This window comes from Protopterus annectens, chromosome 4.part1, assembly GCF_019279795.1.
Source record: "Protopterus annectens isolate FY-2018-M chromosome 4.part1, PAN1.0, whole genome shotgun sequence".
Lineage (NCBI taxonomy): Eukaryota > Metazoa > Chordata > Ceratodontiformes > Protopteridae > Protopterus > Protopterus annectens.
In genome coordinates, this window is record NC_056734.1 from 323,842,327 (window position 1) to 323,866,933 (window position 24,607).

The 24,607-nt window shown below is 40.5% G+C and overlaps 1 long non-coding RNA gene across 1 annotated transcript in view; it reads right to left on the bottom strand.

Moving 5' to 3' along the window:
• The window catches only part of LOC122800852, a 259,237-nt gene that overhangs the window by 126,313 nt on the left and 108,317 nt on the right, over positions 1 to 24,607 (bottom strand). The window lies entirely within an intron of this gene.

Sequence of the window (24,607 nt, forward strand, 5' to 3'; positions counted from 1 at the left end):
AAAAAACAAGTGCTCAGTATAAAAAAGTTACAGTCTTGAGACAGTCTATTAAAGCACAACACTCATAGCTTTAAAATAACATTCCTGGAGAGGAGAGTAATAAAACTATAATAAATTTAAGAAAATAGAACTTTCTTCCCCACAGGGAACTTATCTTCCCAGCAAATGAAAACAGAAGCCGACTGTCAATCCTCAAATGCCTCAGATAAGCATACTCATTGGTGGCAGTAAAGCTCTGAAGGGCTTCATGACCAACTTGTCTTTTAGTTAGCACAGCTCAAGTTGCTTGGCATTTGGGTGCACGGAAGCTGCCCTGAAGCTATGGAAGCTGGTTGGCAGTTATAATCTTGGCAGGATATAAACCATATAAATAAGCCTTGTGCAACAGTGATCAATACAAAGAACATTGTATTGTTGTACATTACTGGATACATTTTCCATTTTGCCTGACTGAGTCTGTTTCTTAATCTGAAATTACAGAGCTGACATAAGTATATTTTTTGCACTTTAACTGTTCCACGTTTCTTATCAGTACTGCACTGTTTTTATTTATTTGCTTAATAGTACTGCACTGTTTTAATTTATTTGCTTGACTGAATTACTTACTTTTCTGTGTCTGCATTTATATATCTGCTGACTTCTGGTTGAATTTTTGTTTCCTGATTTGCTTATTTATTTATTTTTTTTATTTCTGTTCTAAGGCCTTTAACACAGCACTTTAGCTTGACTAACTGGTTCCACATAGGGAGTCATTTACAACTTTCTGGGACAGCAGGGAGTTTGAGGTGAACTCATTCCAGAGTGGAAAAACTGGTCAAACAGCTTCTGTGTTCTCTGATTGTTCAAGGTGTGGCTTAGGAAGGGTCTTTTATCTTGCTGGTATAAAATACTACCTTTGTGTGAATTTCTGCTTATCTTGCTAGAAGCTCCATTGTGCCTGACTGAGAGTGTTTCTTAAACAATCTGGAATTACAGAGCTGAAATAAGTATATTTTTGCACTTTATCTAACTGTTCAGTGTTTCTTATCAGTACTACACTGTTTTTATTTATTTACTTAACAGAACTGCGCTGCTTTTATTTATTTGCTTGACTACATTTTTTATTTTTCTGTGCCTGCATTTATACATTTGCTGACCTCTGGTTGAATTTTTGTTTTTCTCCCAACCTCTCACCCAACTGCTGTTGTGCTCTTAAAGTTTGTGACTTCTGCTGCTGCCCGCCCCTATTGTAAATTTAATTTTGGACACTCCTCCCAGCCCCATCTCATTAGCTCATTCTACCTAATAAAGAGGTCATTTGGGAAGGCCAAACCCCCTTAGTTCCTTAACCTTGAATACTCTTCTGTTCCTTCTCTCTCACTTTCCACTTTACTAACAAACAAACAAGGAAATAAAAAAACACTTTATTCAGCAGCTTTTACTGTATTTGTGTTTCCTCCTCATACTTTATTATTTCATCTTGCTTTTTTCTGTAACATGCTGCTGGTTCTTCTCTAACGTGTTCATCTGCATCTTTTCTGTCACATTTATTACTGCTTTTTGTAGCCTATTTAAATTGTAAGTGTTATTCTAAGCCTCTTAGTTTTGGTTTAAGCACTTGGGCTTTAGGCCTACCCCTTAGCTCTCCCTGTCCTTTCTCCCTCAGATTCTGACAAATATGGATGGATAATTTCCTACAGTTTCCCCTGCCAGTCTGGTTGATATGGGCATCCTGAGACTGTGTAGCAATTGTCCCATGTATACAGACAACCATCTACTGCTACCACCTATGAACACAATTTGCAAGACATGCAATTACATTAGGAACCTAGAGTCTATGCTCTCTCACTCACAAGCCAGTATATCTGGCACTGAGAAGGTTGTCAACACAATCAATATACCGCAAACACCACCCACACCTACACAACACACACCCACATATGTGGAGGTCCTCAACAAAAACATACCCAAACAAAGGAGACCTCCGAGGCAAAAATGCACGTGATCTCCACAGCCCTCTACACCACATACCATGAATAGTTTACACACCTGTGTCACACAGCCACTAAGGCTTAACCATACACCCAACATATTAGTCATAGGAGACTCCATTGTGAGACACACAGATGTACCTCTCACCAGGCTGGATAAGGAGAAAGTCATGGTTAGTTGTCTGTCAGGGGCCAGAATCCACCATATCACACATGCACTCAGGTCTTTCAACAACAGGTACTGTTATGATGCTGTCATAGTACATGTTGGCATGAATGACTTGAGATGTACTTCCCTAGACTATATGAAGAGAGACATGATTGAACTCGCTGAATATGTGTCCCAGGCAGGTATGTCCCTAGTCTTAAGCAGCATTCTACCATCACCCAGAATGGTGCCTCAATACAAACAGAAAATGATTGACTTTAACAATTGGCTTAGTTTCTGATGCCATTCCAGATGGATCCAGTACCTGATAGCCTGGGAAGATATGATTGACAGACCACAATGCTTTGCCAGAGATGGCCTGCATCTGTCTCACTTGGGCTTCAGGCTTCTGGAAAGGCTCTTGTCTCCCCCATAGTGCCTTTTTTAGGAAAAGTGATGAGGTTAAAACTACCAACATAACAATTTCAACAAAACACAAATTAAAGGTCATGCTGCTAAACGCTAGAAGTCTAAACATGAAACTGCACTCATTGCAAGCATTCTTAACCTTGGAAAATGCTGACATGTGCGCACTCACAGAAACCTGGTTCAAAGCTGCTGAGAGCACCCCAGCCTTACCTGGTCAGTCATCCTATCATACATTCAGACCCTAAACTCTGGGCATATAAGCCAAAGGAGGTGGAATTTCAATATATATTAAAGAGATACACACCTCCAGGCTGGTCAAAAGGTATGACACACAGGACATATTCCAGGTGCAGTTAACCATTGACAAGACCCCTATACAAATCATAGCTAGCTACCTGACCCCAAATCTGACTCAAGATGCCCAATCTGCCTATCTGGACCTCTTCAAATCTATCAAGATTCAACCCTTTACCCTGATCCTGGGTGACTTTAACTACCCAAATATAGACTGGAATAACTACTCATGCCAAAACGCAAATGCCCAGAGATTTCTCAATTTTGTTAATGCAAATGCTTTGGAACAGCTAGTCAATACCCCCACAAGAGATGATAATATCTTGGACTTGGTATTAACCAACATGAGTAACCACTGTGGCATCCCTGCAGTATCATCCTTCTTGGTAACATCCGACCAGAAAGAGGTTAGTTTCAAAGCCACTGTCTCCCCAACACCCATCTAGCTTCTCCAAAGCTGATTACAACCTCCTGAGGGATGGTATAAACAGCTTCACAGCCCCTTCCCCCTCTCTAGGAATTGGCAGCAGCATCCAAAACGATACCAAAGTACTACACAAGCATTTATAAAGATACATTGAAGGAATACCCGACAGGACTAAATCATCCTCCACAAGGAAGAGTAATCCTGTGGGGAGGACATCTGCAATAAATAAATTCTATAACAAAAGGAAAAAAAATGCTGTCCAGGTGCTCAGTTGGAAGCAGTCTCTCCTTAGCCTGAACAAGCAAATAAGAGCACTAGTGAAATCCCCCAAAACAAACTTTGAGTCCAAATTGGCCACATCTACTAGAGACAATCATAAGGCCTTCTTCACATATGTCCACAGTCTCAAAGGAAGGACCTAGATCTGTTCAGAACTGGTGGTCATGGAGCCACATATACAAATGCCACAGACATGACCTCATTAACAAGGACACTGGCAACCTCCAAACACTTGATCCCACACAGTTTGGCTTTGTCAAGGGGAGGTCATGTCTGTTAAATTTGTTTGACTTCTTTGAAACAGTCACCAAAGCCATGGATGAGGGGAAGACAGTGCAGACTGCCTACCTTGACCTGGCCAAAGCCTTTGACACTAGTCCCCACCCTGGTATATTAGATAAACACTCTCAACTAGGCATCAATCTGTATGCTACCAGATGGGTAGCTAACTGGCTCACTGATAGAATCTGCCTACTCAAAATAGGGGAAGCCACCTCAAGTAGTGGACCCATAACGAGTGGCATACCCAAAGTTTGGTCTTGAGGCCTCTGTTGTTTGGGATATACTTTTCTGAGGTGCAGGCCAAAACCAGTGGGCTATGGCTGACCAAGTTTGCAGATGACTGCAAGCTGGGCACTGTCATGAATTCCCCTAGTGAGGTGGACATCCTCCAAGAGGGTCTCACCCAAACAAATGACTGATGTCAGAAACATGGTCTCAAGCTGAATACCCAAAAATGCATCATCTTCCCCTTTGGGGAGAGTGACGCCCCCACAAATTATCATATTAATAACAATGTCCTAAGCACGCAATCTGTCATGAGGGATTTGGCCACCCAGGTTTATAGCAACCTGACTTTTGACCGCCACGTTGCTTCCATTGTACAGAAAACTTTCTATATTGCACATCTTATAAGTAAGGGTATCTCAACCAGTGACAAGGAGGTCATAACATCTCTGTATTCTTCCCTTATAAGGCCCTTTATTAAGTACAATGCCCATTCAGCATGTACCTCGCAAAGCACATGCAACAGCTGGAGAGATCACAGAAGTTCCTCACCAGGAGAATCCATGGTCTCAAAAATCTACCATATACAGGTAGGCTAAAAGCCCTATCCCTCTACTCAGTTTCATACAGACTCCTCAGAGATGACTTCTGTCTGGCATACAAGGCGATCTCAGACCTTGCCTTGATGGGACTGCTGGATATCCACAAGTCAAGCTCCACTTGAGTAACCTACATGCACAGCCTCAACCTGGTCTGTGACATCAATAGGACTTGTTGAAGGGACATATTTTTGTCACAGAGACTCCACCATCTATGGAATAGACTCCCTCTCCATGTCAAGCAGAGTATCTCTTTACCCCTTTTTAAGTGCAACCTGGATAACTGGATGGGAAACAGAAAATACATCCCTGGGATTCCACCCATGTCCCTGCTAGACAGGGGCGCCAGGTGCTGACTTGTCTAAACATGGGCTAAACTCTTGGCTAGGCTTATAAGGGCCTCGGGGCCAGTAGCCTAGTAACTTCCTATGAGCCTATTAATGGACATTTATTTTCTAGATCTCTTCCAACTATGTATTAGTGATCCAAGCAGATGTATCTAGTTTACATGGGTTGTTCTATGCCACTTCAAATAACATGGTAAATAATCTTTTTGAAATGGAAATTTCATTTAATGTGCTAAACATGGTAAAGTCAAGGACAACTACCAGTACATCAGTGATAATATAGCATAAGAAGTAGATTCTCATCTCAATATTCATGACTTCTTCTATGTGAAAGTTATTCATCTCACAATTATCTTCCATGGGCTATATCAGTAAATACCATAATAAAGTATTATATAGCCATGCCTACTTTTTTTATTTGACTGTTGTTAAGAAAAATGTCAAGTTGTTACTTTGAATCTGGAATGGGCTGGAACCCATACTTTTAGAATTAAATAAGGAATATTTTAGAACAATGCAGATATAATGAAGCACATCACAAATAAGTGACAGAAAACTTCTGCTTTCATTTGATGTTGTTGATAATATATTAGGTATTAGAAAATATGTTGTCATGTAATAGGAGATTCTCATATACCATGCTATACATGGTGATTTTTGGGCTAGGGTCAAATGGCTTCTTTAGGTAACATCAGTAGATAGGGAGGAGTTTACTTCTATTTTTTATGTATTTATTTTATATTTATTCATTTATGCTAAACAATTAGTTTCATAATATCCAGATGTGACTTAGAATTTAGATAAGTATATGCAATTCAGTGTATATACTTATCTAGATTCTAAGCTTGTAGTCACCATAGATGACAACTTAAAGTTTGATCTTCACATACAAAACTATATAAAATAATTCAGTAAAACCTATATAGAGCAAAAAAGAAAAAAACTCCTTTCTCCTTCTCATAAAATCACCCTAGCTAACACATAACTTTTGCCCTCTCTTCTTTATAGCTCAGCTATTTTGATTAAAATCCACATCTCTCTTAAATCACAACAGGAGCAATAAGAGAGCTAGATTTGCAGCTAATCTGCCACATAAAGATGATCATTGTTCAGCATCATGTACTCCCAACTGGTTAGAACTCTCCCACATCAACTAGCCCATATGCAACTTCTTCTAACCCATAAAATATTATATAACACCTCTACCTACACTGTCCTCTACTCAGTACTTCATCACTATCTCCCGAATCACCATTTGTGCTCTCAAGACAAAAACCTGCTTCAAATCTATAAACCAGAAAAAGTATGGGCCAAAGTTTATATGCTTGCTGCATATCCAAACTATGGAAATCTATCCCATATTTAATCAGAACTATATCTAGTCTCCATGTATTTAAGTTCGGTCTCAACAAATTTCTCACTAGCTCATGGCTATGCCCATGCACCTCACCTGTGTGATCTATAGTAACAAAAACTTTACATTCTTGCTACCCTAACCTCTCATCGTATTATTTATTTATACCTTTCAACACCTGCCCTCTTCCCACTCTTAGGGTGCACTTGTATCTTTTTATTTTTGTTTTCTGGCATAACGTCTGTGCTTTTAATACTTTTGTATATATTGATTGTTATAGTTGTCATTTTTTATTTATTTTTATATCACGGTAAACAAATGTTAATAATAAATAAATAAATAAATAAATAAATGTGGGCTACTTTTCTCTTCATGATGTTATTTTGAATCCGCACCCATGATTTTACATGACTTTAAGCTAAGTAGACTCCTAAAGTAGAAATTAATATTTCTGCCATCATGTCATGACCTCAGCCTTGTAATTTATCATGCCTTCAAATCTAACTGTAGCCTTAGGCTTATGTTCCAACTAAAATGTTATACCTTACAAGACTCCCACTGACACACTGCTGTCTTGAAAAGATCTTTCATTTGTCATTTTGTTTCTTGTGTGTTTCCTTTCTGCCTACTTTGTTACAGTCACTGGTATCTCCATGACTAGAATTCAGTTACAAGAACAAGCTCTTTGAGATGGCTTTGCCTCTTCTGAAAAATTTCTTACCATTATACCTTTCCTAACATGCTATTTTTCTGCTTCCCATCTTTTATGCAGAAATAAACTGTAATCAGTGTTGCTTGCTACTCTGAACTTTTAGCATCAATATACCAGCAGTTTATTACATCTGTCTTGTTTATGACATTTCCTATATATGGCAAGTATGAAATGACATCCAATTTAAAAGATGTTGTTGACGTAAAGTCAGAATGTAAATAAATGTTCACAGAATACATTTTTATCAAATAAATAGATTTCATACACTATTACAAAAGCTGAAAAACTGAAAGTTTTGCTTCAGCTAACTGCTTTACAGGCAAAGTAAACAATGTTTGCAGTTCACCAACCTATTGCATTAATACCCAATGCATATTACTGGACAACTATATTGGTATGATAAAACAAGCAAAACATAAGGAAATGTTAGACATGGAGATTTCAGAGTATTATAAAAATATGTAGCAATGTAGAAACATTTATGGCTCTCACCTTTTATGAAAATCTATGGAAATTACTGCAAAGAAAAATGGTTGAAATTTTTGCGTAGTATGAGGTACTGCCAAACCATTAGCAATAAACCAGATTTTCTGGATTCCAAGAGATGTAGCCATTTATTCATGCTATATGCACTACAGAAGAATGTTACGGCACAGCTCATGCTGCTATATAATAATTTAGGTTTCTCTGCATGTGCTATATAAATATAACATTTCTAACAATACCTTTAGTTATGGAAGGAATAATGTATGCATGTATTCAGAAAGTTAATTTATATCAGTAAAGAATTATAAATAAATATTTTGTGACCCTTGTATACTTCTTTCCAGCAATGGAACTTAGAAGAGAAACTGTACTGCATCCACATTAATTTATGCTTGGCACAGATGCAAACCAAAAAACAATATTTAGAGCACATAAAAAATAATTAGCGGAAAGTTGGCAGGGAGGATATAAGGTTGTTTCAGAGCTGAAGAAATTCATTTAATTAAACTAGCCTGAACAACCTTGACATTTTCACTGTATCACACATTTTATGATGTATATGCTTGGCTTTAACAATGTGTATAAATTGAAGACTGGTCTTAAAAAGAGATAAGAGAAAAAATTACAAAAACTGCATTTGCAATCATTTATAAAAGGAATGCAAAGTCATGCACATTGCTTAATTTAATTTTCTATTGATCTACTGATGTATAAGGCCACGCATTAACAAGAGGTTAATAATCTTGCATTTCTGAAAGGAAACATGAAATTATGTTTCCCCCTCAGCCTACATGACAGATAGGCTGAACCCTTCCCTCTCATCCTCTGCTGTTCTCTATCACTCTCTGTAGCAAATACAATACTAATTCATACTTGCAATCATATAGCCTGCAATTTGATGACCAGGTAGGTGGACTGTTCCTTAGACCCTTTTTGGCCAGGATCCAGAACTGTTCCTTCCCATCATCTTTGTTAGAGATAAGAATTACACTTCACTGTTACAATGCGTTTTAATATCTCATCACCTCTACCTCACCACTATTCCCTAATCACTAATATCATGACACATCTGAAGCTTGATCTCACTATTACTATCTTTTCTAATAACATGACTCTGGAAGTCAGACACTGTCAAGAATTACATTCCATGCCAAACCAAACCAAATACCTTAGACTCTTATCAAATCCACATAGGAATACCCTCACTACATAAGCACTGTTAAAATTCTAATGCATGTAACACATATATATAGAAGATCTACTTTCAAGGAATACCCTCACTACATAAGCACTGTTAAAATTCTAATGCATGTAACAAATATATATATATATATATATATATATATATATATATATAGAAGATCTACTTTCAAAATTGTATCTACCCGCGGTAGTGGTGCTGCGGTAGTGTTGTCGCCTCACAGCAAGACGTTGCGTTCGATTCTCAGCTAGAGCATCTTCTGTGTGGAAGCATGCGTGAATGGGCGTGCCTTCGTTGAAGGTTGTGCGTCAGGGCTGGTAACTCGGCACGTAAAAATCCACTACCAAACATTAGCGGACCGGAGTTACACTGTGGCGACCCCTGACCGTGATAAGCTAAAAGACACAACAACAACTTTCAAAATTGTACTATCTCCCACATACACTCATTGTTTCAGAAGATTTCCTTGAAGCTCCATGGTTATCTCATCAAATAAACCAATATTGAGTAACTCCAAATGCCATAAATTGAAATAAAGATCTAAAACTTCTCTGTCTTTATGTATGCAGGTTAAATAACTAATGAACCACAGCAGAAGCATGGCTGACAGCTGAACAGCCCCACATAGCTGTATCAATGACATAGACAGAAGAAGATTTCTGTTCCTGACTTTACCTCCATAATAACTATGGAACTGCTAGTCATCCTGGTCCATCCTGCTTTTAGCTGAGGTGGTGGAAAATTGCTTTTAGTGAAATGCAATACCTTGCTTAAAATAGATTTCTGAAAAGCAAATGTTACAAATGATATGAGACCCATTCGGGTATTGTGCCAGAGCAGTGTCCGTGGACAAACTCACTTTTATTACTGTGCTCTCTCTCGCTCCCTCTCTCTTTCTATATATATATATATATATACATATATATATGCACACACACACACACACACATACACACACACACAAAATCACTCACTCATACACACATCAACCCCTACCACTATATCTGTCTTGCAACACACATCATTAGAAATACTCCTCAGTGGTTTCCCAAAAAAAAAACAGTATGACTTAAATTTTAATGCTACTGGGTTTCTATTTGACCAATTAAACAAATGTCCTATCAATGCAGACATGAGAAATTAGTGAAATAACTACCAGGCCAAATTTTCAAACAGGTAATAATACCGCTTTGCTAATAAACAATATACAGCATAGATGCTTACAAATCCAATTCCTTGAAGATAGCCTAAGTGATTACTGTTCCATTCTGTCCTCTTGATCTTTAGGACTCAGCAAAGGACCCTTTAAAATAGATAGAGATAGCCCTTCTGATAGCAGATCTTGATACTTGTCTTGAAACAATAGACTAATCCCCACTATAGTCACTATCTTACCTTAGTATGGCACTTTTATAATTTATTTCCAGCTTTTCCAGAGTTCAGACTGTAAGACTATTTTTTTTTTCTCTTTCGCCTGAACCTTCTTGTGTTCTGACTGTCCTTCTCAAACATTTTGGAAATATACAGTATATTTCAGAGCATTTGTTATAACTGTATTTGCTATAACTGATTTAAGTATTTTTTTTCTGGCTTTTTGATTATTTACTGCTTAGCGACTGCATTTTCGCCTGTTTATACAGCTCTGCATTCTATTTAAACTGTTTTTGTGTTGATTAACTGTTTTGCACTTTTAAAAAGTTATTTGTTGCTTAATTTTACCTGTAGGCTAACACACTCAAGTGCGCTAGCCGCTTAAAAGCATTTATAGCATTTACTATCTGTTTTTCCTCTGTTTTCTGCAAAAAAGAAAAAAAACAAACAAAAAAAAAATCTTGTTTTCCCGCCTTACTGAACTAGAATAGTCCAGTCTTCAGAGTTTGCTGATCTCTGGGCTTTGTCTTGGTTCCTGTGCTATTCCATATCCTTATTTGGATAAAAGGAAGCGTCTTTGTTCACCAGTGGGAGTGGGGAGCACTGAGCAGCCTATTTGTCCCTAGAGAAGTGGTTCCAGCCAGAAACTTGTAGTCTATTGGCCATTTTGGGTCAATTCCTAGCTCTTTTCAGCCCCCTGTAATAAAGCCCGCTTAAGAGCGCTTTTTCGCTTGTATTCAACTCAGCACCGCTCCTCGTGGTGTCCTACAGAGTTCTACAAGCAGCAGAGAGCAAAAGAGTGACTTTTTCCTGATTTAAGTATTTTTTCTGGCTTTTTGATTATTTACTGCTTAGCGACTGCATTTTCGCCTGTTTATACAGCTCTGCATTCTATTTAAACTGTTTTTGTGTTGATTAACTGTTTTGCACTTTTAAAAAGTTATTTGTTGCTTAATTTTACCTGTAGGCTAACACACTCAAGTGCGCTAGCCGTTTAAAAGCATTTATAGCATTTACTGTCTGTTTTTCCTCTGTTTTCTGCAAAAAAAAAAAGAAAAAAAAAACAAAAAAAACAAAAAAATCTTGTTTTCCCGCCTTACTGAACTAGAATAGTCCAGTCTTCAGAGTTTGCTGATCTCTGGGCTTTGTCTTGGTTCCTGTGCTATTCCATATCCTTATTTGGATAAAAGGAAGCGTCTTTGTTCACCAGTGGGAGTGGGGAGCACTGAGTGGCCTATTTGTCCCTAGAGGAGTGGTTCCAGACAGAAACTTGTAGTCTATTGGCCATTTTGTGTCAATTCCTAGCTCTTTTCAGCCCCCTGTAATAAGGCCCGCTTTAGCACGCTTTTTCGCTTGTATTCAACTCAGCACAGCTCCTCGTGGTGTCCTGCAGAGTTCTACAAGCAGCAGAGAACAAAAGAGTGACTTTTTCCTGATTTAAGTATTTTTTTTCTGGCTTTTTGATTATTTACTACTTAGCGACTGCATTTTCGCCTGTTTATACAGCTCTGCATTCTATTTAAACTGTTTTTGTGTTGATTAACTGTTTTGCACTTTTAAAAAGTTATTTGTTGCTTAATTTTACCTGTAGGCTAACACACTCAAGTGCGCTAGCCGTTTAAAAGCATTTATAGCATTTACTGTCTGTTTTTCCTCTGTTTTCTGCAAAAAAGAAAAAAAAAAAAAAAAAAAAACAAAAAAAAAAATCTTGTTTTCCCGCCTTACTGAACTAGAATAGTCCAGTCTTCAGAGTTTGCTGATCTCTGGGCTTTGTCTTGGTTCCTGTGCTATTCCATATCCTTATTTGGATAAAAGGAAGCATCTTTGTTCACCAGTGGGAGTGGGGAGCACTGAGCGGCCTATTTGTCCCTAGAGGAGTGGTTCCAGACAGAAACTTGTAGTCTATTGGCCATTTTGTGTCAATTCCTAGCTCTTTTCAGCCCCCTGTAATAAGGCCCGCTTTAGCACGCTTTTTCGCTTGTATTCAACTCAGCACAGCTCCTCGTGGTGTCCTGCAGAGTTCTACAAGCAGCAGAGAACAAAAGAGTGACTTTTTCCTGATTTAAGTATTTTTTTCTGGCTTTTTGATTATTTACTACTTAGCGACTGCATTTTCGCCTGTTTATACAGCTCTGCATTCTATTTAAACTGTTTTTGTGTTGATTAACTGTTTTGCACTTTTAAAAAGTTATTTGTTGCTTAATTTTACCTGTAGGCTAACACACTCAAGTGCGCTAGCTGTTTAAAAGCATTTATAGCATTTACTGTCTGTTTTTCCTCTGTTTTCTGCAAAAAAAAAAAAAAAATCTTGTTTTCCCGCCTTACTGAACTAGAATAGTCCAGTCTTCAGAGTTTGCTGATCTCTGGGCTTTGGCTTGGTTCCTGTGCTATTCCATATCCTTATTTGGATAAAGGGAAGCTTCTTTGTTCACCAGTGGGAGTGGGGAGCACTGAGCAGCCTATTTGTCCCTAGAGCAGTGGTTCCAGCCAGAAACTTGTAGTCTATTGGCCATTTTGGGTCAATTCCTAGCTCTTTTCAACCCCCTGCTATAAAGCCCGCTTTAGCACGCTTTTGCGTGATTTAGCGTGGAGTTGCCCATAGAGCACCATCGGGCAGCGCCAGTTAAACAAGGTTAAACTATTTCTGGCTCCGTAAAGTCTGCTCTTCAATTTTTCCCTTAGAACTTCTCTACTTGCAATCTAAACAGTCTATTCTCTATCTCAAAAGCTCAGCACTTGCTCCTAAAGCATTTTTATATAGGTAAAGTACTTATATACTAAACAAAGTACTACATTAGCCTAGAATCCCCTTGAGTACCCATTTCCCTATAGGTCCCTTCTGACTCAGTTACACAGCAAACTTTTTCACTTTTTCTAGCATGTCGAAGGGTCAGTTGCTAGCGTCCTCTCCTGTTCAGCTGGTGAATCTGGGCATCTTGAGACAATGTTACAATTGCCTCATGTACACAGACAACCCACTCCTTCTCCCACAAAACACAAATACATGTGAGAGATGCAACTATATAGCCAAACTGGAGGCTGAGCTCTCTCAACTCAGGACTGGCAAGACCAGACAGGAGGAGAAGGAAACCACGCACACCACAAACCCAGTTTCTCATAGAACTATCACAACTGCAAAACAAACACATAAACATACAAAGACATACTCAGAGGCACTGATCAAAAATCTACCAAAACTACAGAGGCCTCCAAAGCAGACACCCAAGCAACTGCCACCTCAAGACATAAGACATGCAACACATAGTTTCCAAAGTCAGTGTGCTAAACAGTCACAGCCCTTAAGGCCAAACACAATGCCAGACACACTTGTTATAGGTGACTCCATAGTCAGACACACTGACGTCCCACTCACCAGACTGAACAAGAAAAAGATCACAGTAAGCTGCTTGTCAGGCGCTAGAATCCGCCACATAACACAAGCACTCAGGTCACTCCACAGCAAGTACAAGTATGACTCAGTCATTGTCCATGCCGGTGTGAACGACCTGAGACGTACCTCCCTGGACTACATGAAAAGAGACATAGAGGAGCTCTCAGATTATGTAGCCCAGGCTGGTATGACCCTGACCCTGAGCAGTATCCTACCCTCACCAAGAAAGATGCCACAATACAGAGACAAAATGATCAGCTTTAATAATTGGCTTAATTACTGGTGTCATTCTAAGGGGATCCAATGTCTGTCTGCCTGGGATGACATGCTTGACAAGCCACGCTGCTTCGCAAGGGATGGCTTGCACCTGTCACCCCTGGGCTTCCGGATATTGGCAAAGGCTCTTGCCACCCCGATAGTGCCTTTTTAGGCAAGGCTCAAATGATAAACCTACCGCCCTAGAAAACAAAAATGGAGAAAAACTAAGGGTAATACTGCTCAATACCAGAAGTCTAAACCTCAAGATGCACGCCCTCGAAGCCCTCCTCAGTATGGAGAACATCGATGTCTGTGCTGTGACTGAAACCTGGTTCAAGGCTCCTGAGAGCACCCCAGCACTATCAGGTTATACCTCATATCATGCGTTCTGGCCCCAAAATCCGGACCGAACCACAAAAGGAGGGGGAGTATCCATATTCATAAAGGATAACCACACCTCCAGGTTAGTGGCAACGCATGAAGCATCGGAGACCATCCAGGTGCAATTAACCATAGGTAAAACTGCCCTACAGTTTGTAACATGCTACAGACCACCTTCTCAAGCTCAGGAAACCCACACAGCCTTCCTGAAGACACTGGAGAGTATGAATGTCTCTCCAAACACCATCATATTGGGTGACTTCAACTACCCAAACATAGACTGGGAACATTACTCAAGCCCCAACACCCTAGCCCAAAGGTTCCTGGAGTTCATAAACTCAAATGCTATGGAACAACTAGTCACCATTCCCACAAGAGGAGAAAATATACTAGACCTGATCATCACAAACATGGGGACAAAATGCTCCACACCAGAAGTATATCCCTCATTGGTGAGATCAGACCATAAATTAATCTCACTGGAGATCCACATCCCGCCCCCACCCCCAGCAAAAAAGACCACAGTGAAGAACTTCTCAAAAGCAAACTTCACACTTCTTAAGACTGGAGTGGTATCCTTCAAGGCCCCTGAGCCAGTGGAAACCACAACCCATGCTGCTGAAACCCTTACAAATGCCTTCTACGAGCACCTCCAGGAATGTATGGATCAAGCAATCCCTAATAAAATCAAGACCCTTTCCACCAAAGGCAGGCGCCCAGTCTGGTGGATCCCAGCCATAAACAAACTCTACAACAAGAGGAGAAAGCTACTACATGACAGAGCAAAATCCCTAAAAGGGAAGGCATCTCTGATCAATACTAGCAAAAAACTACGATCACTCATAAAATCATCCAAGGCCAACTTTGAGAGAAACATCGCTAATGACACAAAAGACAATCATAAGGCCTTCTTTAGCTATGTTAGAAACCTGGGTGGAAACTCCCAGATATGCTCAGAATTAGTCCAAAATGATAAAAATCACTGAACCCACAGACATTGCCAACATACTGGCAGACAGGTTCAGTGCAAATTTCTCCCTCCCTCCCCAAAAGGAGAAATATCTATCCCACCAGAGTCTAGCCTCCCAAACATCTCAGATGCCCAGGTGAGAGCTGCTCTCTAAAGCAAAAACACAGCATCAATGGGACCGGACGGTGTCCCCGGCTGTGTGCTACATGAACTCAATGAGGAACTAAACCCACACATAAGGCTGCTGTTTAATCTTAGCCTTACTACAGGATACGCACCCAAAGAATGGCGACGGCAACTGTGGTCCCACTCCACAAAGGCGGTGCTTCTACAGACCCTGGAAATTACCACCCCATAAGCTTGACGAGCCTTGTCTGCAAAGCTATGGAGAGGATCATAATGGAACTCATAAATAAAGACATTGGGGACCTACAGACACTGGATCCTACCCAATTTGGCTTTGTCAAGGGCAGATCCTGCCTCTTGAACTTGGTCGACTTTTTCGAAACAGTCACTAAGGCCATTGATGAGGGTAAGTCAGTTCACACAGCCTACCTTGACCTAGCAAAAGCGCTCGACACAATACCCCACACGGGCATCATAGAAAAGCTCACCAGCTTAGATGTAAACCCATATGTCACAAGATGGGTTGCAAACTGGCTCAAGGACAGAACACACAGGGTTAGAGTTGCTGGTGCCATGTCAGACTCTAAGCCGGTCACGAGTGGTGTCCCACAGGGCTCAGTCCTGGGCCCCCTCTTGTTCGGCATTTATTTTTCTGAAGTGCAGGCAAACATAGGGGATTGTGGCTGACAAAATTTGCAGATGACTGCAAACTGGGCACCATAATTGACACTCCATCAGACACAGACATCCTCCAGAGAGGTCTCATAGAAATGGATAACTGGTGCCAGAGCCATGGCCTTAAGCTAAATGCCACAAAATGTATAGTCATACCCTTTGGGAAAAACAAGGTAACCCCTAATTACCACATAGGTGGTAATCCATTAAACACGGAAGAAGTTATCAGGGACCTGAGGACCCAAGTTGACAGTAACCTCTCTTTTGACACTCACATTGCCAAAGTGGTTAGGAAGACCTTCTACATTGCCCACCTGATCATGAAGGGATTCACATCCAGATCAGGAGAGGTCATTGTACCCCTGTACTCTTCACTTATCAGACCAATGATTGAGTACAACGCCCCATTCGGAATGTACCTTACCCCACACCTGCAGCAGTTGGAAAGACCCCAAAAGTTCCTCACCAAAAGGATAAAGGGGCTCAAACATATGTCATACGATGCCCGACTGAAGAAACTCCAGCTCTATTCAGTCGCATACCGTCTGCTCAGAGGTGATCTGTGCCTGACATACAAGGCCATGTCCAACCCGGAATTAATGGACATGCTCCACCTCAAAAAATCCAAATCCACCAGAGCCACGAGAGCAAGAGACTTAAACCTCAACACGGATATAAATAGGACGTGCTGGAGGGACAGATTCATCTCCCAGAGACTCCCTACACTATGGAACAGAATCCCAGTCCATGTGAGGCAGAGCCCCTCACTGACTCTGTTCAAGAGAAATCTTGACGAGTGGATGGGAGATCGTAGGTTTACCCCGGGAATCATCTCTGTGTCACTGCTGGACAGAGGCACAGCAAACTAATGGGTATAGTATTCTCATCCTAAGGGGTGGTGAAAGCCATACACACTCTGGCTAGGCTTATAAATGCCCTAGGGCAGATAGCCTAGTATGAACCTATGAACCTATGAACCTATCTGACTTACATGCAAAAGGCTCAGGGCTCAGCAGTATTCTTGAAAAAATAATGAAACAGACTGACAGAGTTTGGAAGGTCTAGAAGCTGGAGCTATTCAACAAATAGCTACACCAAACTCTTCTCAACACTAGAAAGGCAAATAGGATTGCCAGTAGTAGTGCAAATGTTATTTATCTAAGGGAAAAAAAAAGCCCAAGATTTTTCTGGAAGGAAATAAAACAACTAACAGGACATATTTCAGCCACCACACACTTCTAGGGACATTTTCATCAAAGATAATCCCAGCTTTGCAAAAGATCTTAGGCATTTCCTTCTACAAGGAATATGAAACATGTAAATAGATTTCTCTTGCCATCAGTTGTCCTTAAAAACTTGATGATAATATGACTTCACAACTTTACCCTTTTATACCATTGTCCACTACCTTCTATTTTTCCCAAACATATATTAAGGAAACTAAATATTTATTACTGAAATTAAACTCTTCAGGTACAAGTTCAGCGAAACTCCATTCTTCCCTGTTGATGTTTGAATGAGAAAACTGCAAAGCCTCAAACCCATATATAAAATGTGTTCCTAACCTCAGAAATAGCACTATCTTCAAAGATTCTGTCATAACACTATTGCCTAAGGTCTCTGCATCTAATGGCCCAAAAATACTACAGACCCATCACCAGTCTTTATCCTTTCACAAAACTATTTGAAAAAATTATTGTGCAGCTCTTTAAACAGTTAAATTGTTATGGTTTACTATGTGAACATCCGCATGGTTTTCACAATACCTTCAGCACCATAACAGCATTATTTACTGCTGTGGATACAGTCTATATCAATATTAATAAAAGGCTTATTACCTCTGGTTTATTTGTAGATATGATAAATGCATTTGAAGCCATTAATCACAATCTGCTACACAACAATCTTTATAGATTTAACTTTGGAGTCAATATAATTCAATAGGTCAGAGAATGGTACACTCAATAGTGGAGCCCCCCAAGCTGTATAATAGACCTGCTCTTCTTTCTTTATAGTCATAACTTCACATCTGACTGTCTTTCTTTGAATATTGTTATGCATAATGATGACTTGCTGCTTACTGAATCTGGAAAATTATTTAATGAACTGCAGTCACATCGACAGTCTAATTTTACATGGCCTACCTCAGACAGGCTATTAATCATTCCTAAAAAATAAAATTATGTTATTTTTCACACCTCAGAAATGATCTGGTTTACCACCAATTCTTTGTTGATAATCAGGGCATTTATCGTTGCTGTTGTCAATGAGCAAAAAATACCTAAGTCTCATTCTTAATCCTCCCATAATCTTTAAACCACATACTGATGGCAATATTAACACAGTTAGCTGAAGTTTTGCTGTAGGATTTCTTGCCAGATGCCTGTGCAGCTGCAGCAAGAGCTTCCCTTCTTCCCAGTATAGGATATGGGCTTCTATTGCTAACTTTCATTAATCTTAAAAATACTCAAGAGGCTATAGGTAGCTGAAAGCAAAGTATCACTGCATTGTACTAAAAGGTTTTAATTGGCTTTCAGTTCAAAATAAGGCAACACTCATTTTAACACACTGCTATTCAAAATTATAAAGCTTGGGTACTGTCCCCCACTAAAGGAAAACTACATTTTTAGAAATTAAGGCAATTCAGTGAAAAGTGATCAAGATGAAAACCTTACCCTTCTAGTCTTACTTAGGTGAAAGAAAAAAATTCAGGTTAGAGTTAACCATTTGAAGACAACTCTCAAATGAGGTTAAAACACAGGGAATCACAAAGACCCTTAAATCTTCACTGAAAGAACATTTAGATTCATAGGTTCATAGTTTCATACTAGGCTATCTGACCTAGGGCATTCATAAGCCTAGCCAGAGTGTGTTTGGCTTTCGCCACCCATTTTAAATTAATTTTGCTATGCCCTTTTTCAAGGTTAGTATACTGTGCCTCTGTCTAACAGTGACACAGAAGTGATACCCGGGGTAAACCTACGATCTCCCATCCACTCATCAAGATTCCTCCTGAAGAGAGTCAATGAGGGACTCTGCCTAACCTGGACTGGGATTTTATTCCAGAGTGAAGGGAGCCTCTGGGTTATGAATCTGTCCTTCCAGCATGTCCTATTTATTTCAGTGCTGAGGTTCAAGTCTCTCGAGCACATAGCCCGATGGGATTTGGATTTTCTGAGGTGCAGCATATCCATTAATTCTGGGTTGGACATGGCTTTATACATCAGGCACAGATCACCTTTGAGCAGGCAGTATGCCACTGAGTAGAGCTGGAGTTTCTTTAACCGGGCAGCACATGGCATCTGTTTGAGCCCTTTGATCCTCTTGGTGAGGTACTTTTGGGGTCTTTCCAGTTGCTGCAGATGTCTGGTAAGGTACATCCCAAAAGGGGCATTGTACTCAATTATGGGCCTGATGAGGGATGAGTAAAGAGGCATGATGACCTCCCCTGATCTAGATGTGAATCCCTTCATGATTAGGTGGGCTATATAAAATGTTTTTCTAACCACTTTGGCCACGTGGTTGTGAAATGAGAGATTGCTATCAACTTGGGTCCCCAGGTCCCTAATTACTTCTTCTGTACTTAATGGATTACCACCTATGTGGTAATTTGTGGGCACTTTGTTTTTGCCAAAGGGGATAACTATACACTTTTTGGCATTTAGCTTGAGGCCATGGCTCTGGCACCAGTTGTCTGTTTCTATGAGGCCCTTTTGGAGGATGCATGTGTCGGCTGGAGAGTTGATTATGGCGCCCAGTTTGCAGTCATCTGCAAACTTGGTCAGTCACATTCCTTCCATGTTGGCCTGTACCTCCGAGAAATATATACCAAACAAGAGAGGTCCCAGGACTGAGCCTTGTGGGACGCCACTTGTAACTGGTTTGGAGTCTAACATGGCTCCCAGCAATTCTAACCATGTGGGTTCTTTCCTTGAGCCAGTTTGCAACCCATATAGTGACATAGGGGTTTATATTTAAGCTGGTGAGCTTATCTATAATGCCCGAGTGGGGTATTGTATCGAAGGCTTTTGCGAGGTCCAGGTAGGCTGTGTGGACCACCTTCCCCTCGACAATGGCCTTGGTGACTGTTTCAAAGAAATTGACCAGGTTTAAGAGGCAGGATCTGCCCTCAACAAAGCCGAACTGGGTAGGATCCAGTGTCTGTAGGTCCCCAATATCTTTATTTATGCGGTCCATAATGATCCTTTCCATAGCTTTGCAGACCAAGCTAGTCAGGCTTATGGGGCGATAGTTTCTAGGATCCGTTGAGGCACCACCTTTGTGGAGAGGGACCACTGTTGCTGTACGCCACTCTTTGGGTACATATCCTGTAGTAAGGCTGAGACTGAACAGTAGTTTTATGTTTGGGTTTAGCTCTTCTTGGAGTTCATATAGGACACAGCCCGGGACATCGTCTGGTCCCATTGATGCTGTGTTTTTTGCTTTGGAGAGGGCGGCTCTTTCCTGAGCATCTGAGATGTCAGGGGGGCAGCACTCTGCTGGGATAGATATTTGCCCTTTTGGTGGGGATGGGGGGGAAGACGTTTGCGCTGAACCTGTCAGCTAGGATGTTGGCAATGTCTGTGGGTTCGATGTATTTTTTGTCATTTTGGACTAATTCTGAGCATATCTGGGAATTCCCTCCCAGGTTCCTAACATAACTAAAGAAAGCCTTGTGATTATCCTTAGTGTCCTGTGCAATTTTTCTCTCGAAGCTGGCCTTAGATGATTTTATGAGTGCCCGTAGTTTTTTGCTAATACTGATCAGAGATGCCTTCCCTTTTTGGGATTTTGCTCTATCATGTAGTAGCTTCCTCCTTCTATTGTATAGTTTGTTTATGGCTGGGGTCCACCAAACAGGACGTCTGCCTTTGGAGGATTGGGTCTTGGTTTTATTTGGGATTGCATGATCCATGCATTCCTGAAGGTGTTCATAGAATGCATTTATAAAGGATTCTGCGGTCTTGGCTGTATTTTCCACAGGCTCGGGGGCTTTGAAGGATTCCACCTCGGTTTTGAGAAGTGTGAAATTTGCTTTAGAGAAGTTTTTCACTGTGGTTTTCTGGGCAGGGGGTGGGGTCGGGATGTGAATATCCAGTGAGATTAGTTTATGGTCTGATCTTACCAGTGAGGGATACACTTCTAGTCTGGAGCATAGAGTCCCCATGTTGGTGATATTCAGGTCCAGTATGTTTTCCCCTCTTGTGGGAGTGATAACAAGTTGTTCCATAGCATTTGAGTTTATAAATTCTAGGAACCTTTGGGCTAGGGTGTTGGAGCTAGAGTAATGCTCCCAGTCTATGTTTGGGTAATTGAAGTCGCCCAATATAATGGTGTTTGGAGAGACCTTCATATTTTCCAGTGTTCTCAGGAAGGCCGAGTGGGGTTCCTGGGTTTGGGAGGGTGGTCTGTAGCAGGCTATAAACTGGAAGGCAGTTTTACCCACTGTTAGTTGCACATGGATAGTCTCTGATGCTTCGTGCTGTGCCACCAACCTGGAGGTTTGGGTGTCTTTGACGAATATTGATACTCCCTCCTTTGTGGTTCGTCCAAGTTTTGGGGCCAAAAAGCATGGTATGAGGTATAACCTGGTAGTGCTGGGATGCTCTCGGGAGCCTTGAACCAGGTTTCTGTTACTGCACAGATATCGATGTTCTCCATGCTAAGGAGAGTTTCGAGTGCATGCATCTTGAGGTTTAGACTTCTGGCATTGAGTAGCATTACTCTTAGTTTCTTATCCCTTGTGATACCTATGGAGGTGGGTTTGTCTTTTGAGCCTTGCCTAAAAAAGGCACTATGGGGGAAGCAAGATCCTTTGCCAGTATCCGAAAGCCCAGGGATGACAGGTGCAAGCCATCCCTAGCGAAGCATCGTGGCTTGTCGAGCATGTCATCCCAGGCTGACAGGCATTGGATCCCCTTTGAATGACACCAATACTTAAGCCAATTGTTGAAATTGATCATCTTGTCTTCATATTGTGGCATCATTCATGTCTCTTTTCATGTAGTCCAGAGAGGTACGTCTCAGGTCATTCACACCAGCATGGACAATGGAGGTGGGTTTGTCTTTTGAGCCTTGCCTAAAAAAGGCACTATGGGGGAAGCAAGACCCTTTGCCAATATCCGGAAGCCCAGGGGTGACAGGTGCAAGCCATCCCTTGCGAAGCAGCGTGGCTTGTCAAGCATGTCATCCCAGGCAGATAGACATTGGATCCCCTTAGAATGACACCAGTAATTAAGCCAATTATTAAAGCTGATCATTTTGTCTCTGTATTGTGGCATCTTTCTTGGTGAGGGCAAGATGCTACTCAAGGTCAGGGTCATACCGGCCTGGGATACATGCTCAGAGAGCTCCTCTATGTCTCTTTTCATGTAGTCCAGAGAGGTACGTCTCAGGTCATTCACACCAGCATGGACAATGACCGAGTCATATTTGTATTTGCCTTGGAGTGACCTGAGTGCTTGTGTTATGTGGCGGATCCTAGCACCCGACAGGCAGCTCACCGTGACCTTCTCCTTGTTCAGCCTGGTGAGCCGGACATCAGTGTTTTGTTTTGGGGTAGCGGTTGCTTGGGTGTCTGCTTTGGAGGTCTCTGCTGCTTAGGCAGATTTTTATTTAGAGCCTCCGAGTATGTTTTTGTGTGTTTATGTGTTTGGTTTGCTGTTGTGGTAGGTCTATGTGAGACTGGAATTGTAGTGAGTGTGGTTTCCTTCTCCTCATGACTGGTTACACCCGTACTAAGTTGAGAGAGCTTAGCCTCCAGTTTGGCTATATGGTTGCATCTCTCACATGTGTTGGAATTTGTTAGGCGGTGGAGAGAGTTGTCTGTGTACATGAGGCAGTTGTAACATTGCCTCAAGATTCCCAGATTCACCAGCTGGACCAGAGAGGAGATTGACAACTGACCTTTGGACATTCTAGAATAGTACTGGGAATTCCTTTATTATTGAAAAAAAAGGGCCAATGGGGAACAAGGTACTCAAGGGGAGTTTGTGAGGGTGTAGTGCTTTTAATTTTTTAGTGCTGACTTATATAATTGCATTAGTGAGCAAGTGCCAGGTAACTTAAATGCAATGTGTTACAGGTAACTTAAATGCAAAAACGACAAACAGTAACTTTCTTTCAAGTGAAACAAGGAAATAAGTACAGTAAGCAATGCAGATATCACTAGGGATCCACAGAAGTGCTGAAAAGCCGTGTATTAGGTAGAATTAGCGTTTCAGGGAAATAACAAGCAAACAAACAACAAGCATACAAACAAAGCTAGATTCAGCAGGCCTGGATCTAGTCTATGCTACAGCAAACAAGGTGTACCAATTTCAGTAAGAAACAGTTCAAATATGCAGGCACTATAAGCCTTTAACCAGAAATTCCCAGCTCAGAAGGGCAGAGTCCAGCCTCTCCTCCCACAAGAGTACAGACCACGAACCTTCTTAATGTAAAATAACTTTTCTTCAAAGAAGCCATGTGAACATGCTTTCATGACAATGGATAATTAATCAGACCATTTTTACATTGATAACCTATGATAGTGATTATATCCATCTTAATTTTGTATAATTTGTACACATTTATCCCATAGTTTTTGTGCTATTTAGTGTTTAGGACATTTAACAGCATGCATATTATCTTTATATTGTGCTATTTAGGTCCAAGTCTGGATGGAAAAGGGGCAGTAGACCATCCCACTTACCTGCTAAACAAATTTTAAACAAATAAAGTGCTGGTTCTTGTGTTGCGTCTAATAAATTAAGACAAGGAACCTCCTTAAACTTATTTTCTGAAATGGTAACCCTAGACTAATTCACAGTGCAAAGTTTAGATGTTATTGACTCCTTTTGTTTTCAAGTGTAGACTGCACTGACTCTTCCAATAGATATTCTAGAAGAATGACCACCATTTCTGTAAATATATTTTCTGCTGAAATCTACCCACATTTTGTTGCTACAATGTCTGTTTAATACTCAGCCAGTGCTCTGTTTGTGATGTCTAACAATGCATACTCTTCTTATGTATATCAGGCCTTAATACATTCTGTAGCCTGTAATAATGCTAAACTATTAAAAATGGCAACACAGTTAAAAAAATGTAGAACTGTGAAAGTAATAAGCATAAAATTAATGGTTGGTATACAGTGCATGATGGCAAAGATGAATTACAGTACGTCTAACATGTGGCTGAGAAATGTGAAGGTGGTTTTAACAAAACAGAAACAAAGAAGGAAATGAAAACTGTTATTGCTTAATATGTTCACAGTTATACAGTGCGAAATCAGGATGAGGTAGATGTTATTTTAGTTACTCCAAAAGTGGCAGTAGTAAATAACCAAATATATAAATATATACAGATAATACTTCATTTTTGATTTATATAAAATATTTAAACATAGTCCATGAACACATGTCCTATACAAATAACTGCACCAACATAAGCAGTGTGACTGTATGTCATTAACATGACCATCAGTTGATCAATGTATCAAAAAGAACTCATGTCAAATTCAATATGCAGTCTATTAGTTTTGATATTCAAAGGCAATAAAAATAGCCTTGAGTTGGCAGAATTACAGCTGTTCACCATCCTACAAAACAGCAGCATTAAGATACTACTCACTAACACCAACCAGACGCACCTCCAGGAACAGCATAAATTACCATTCACTCCCACATTTACATCAGTAAG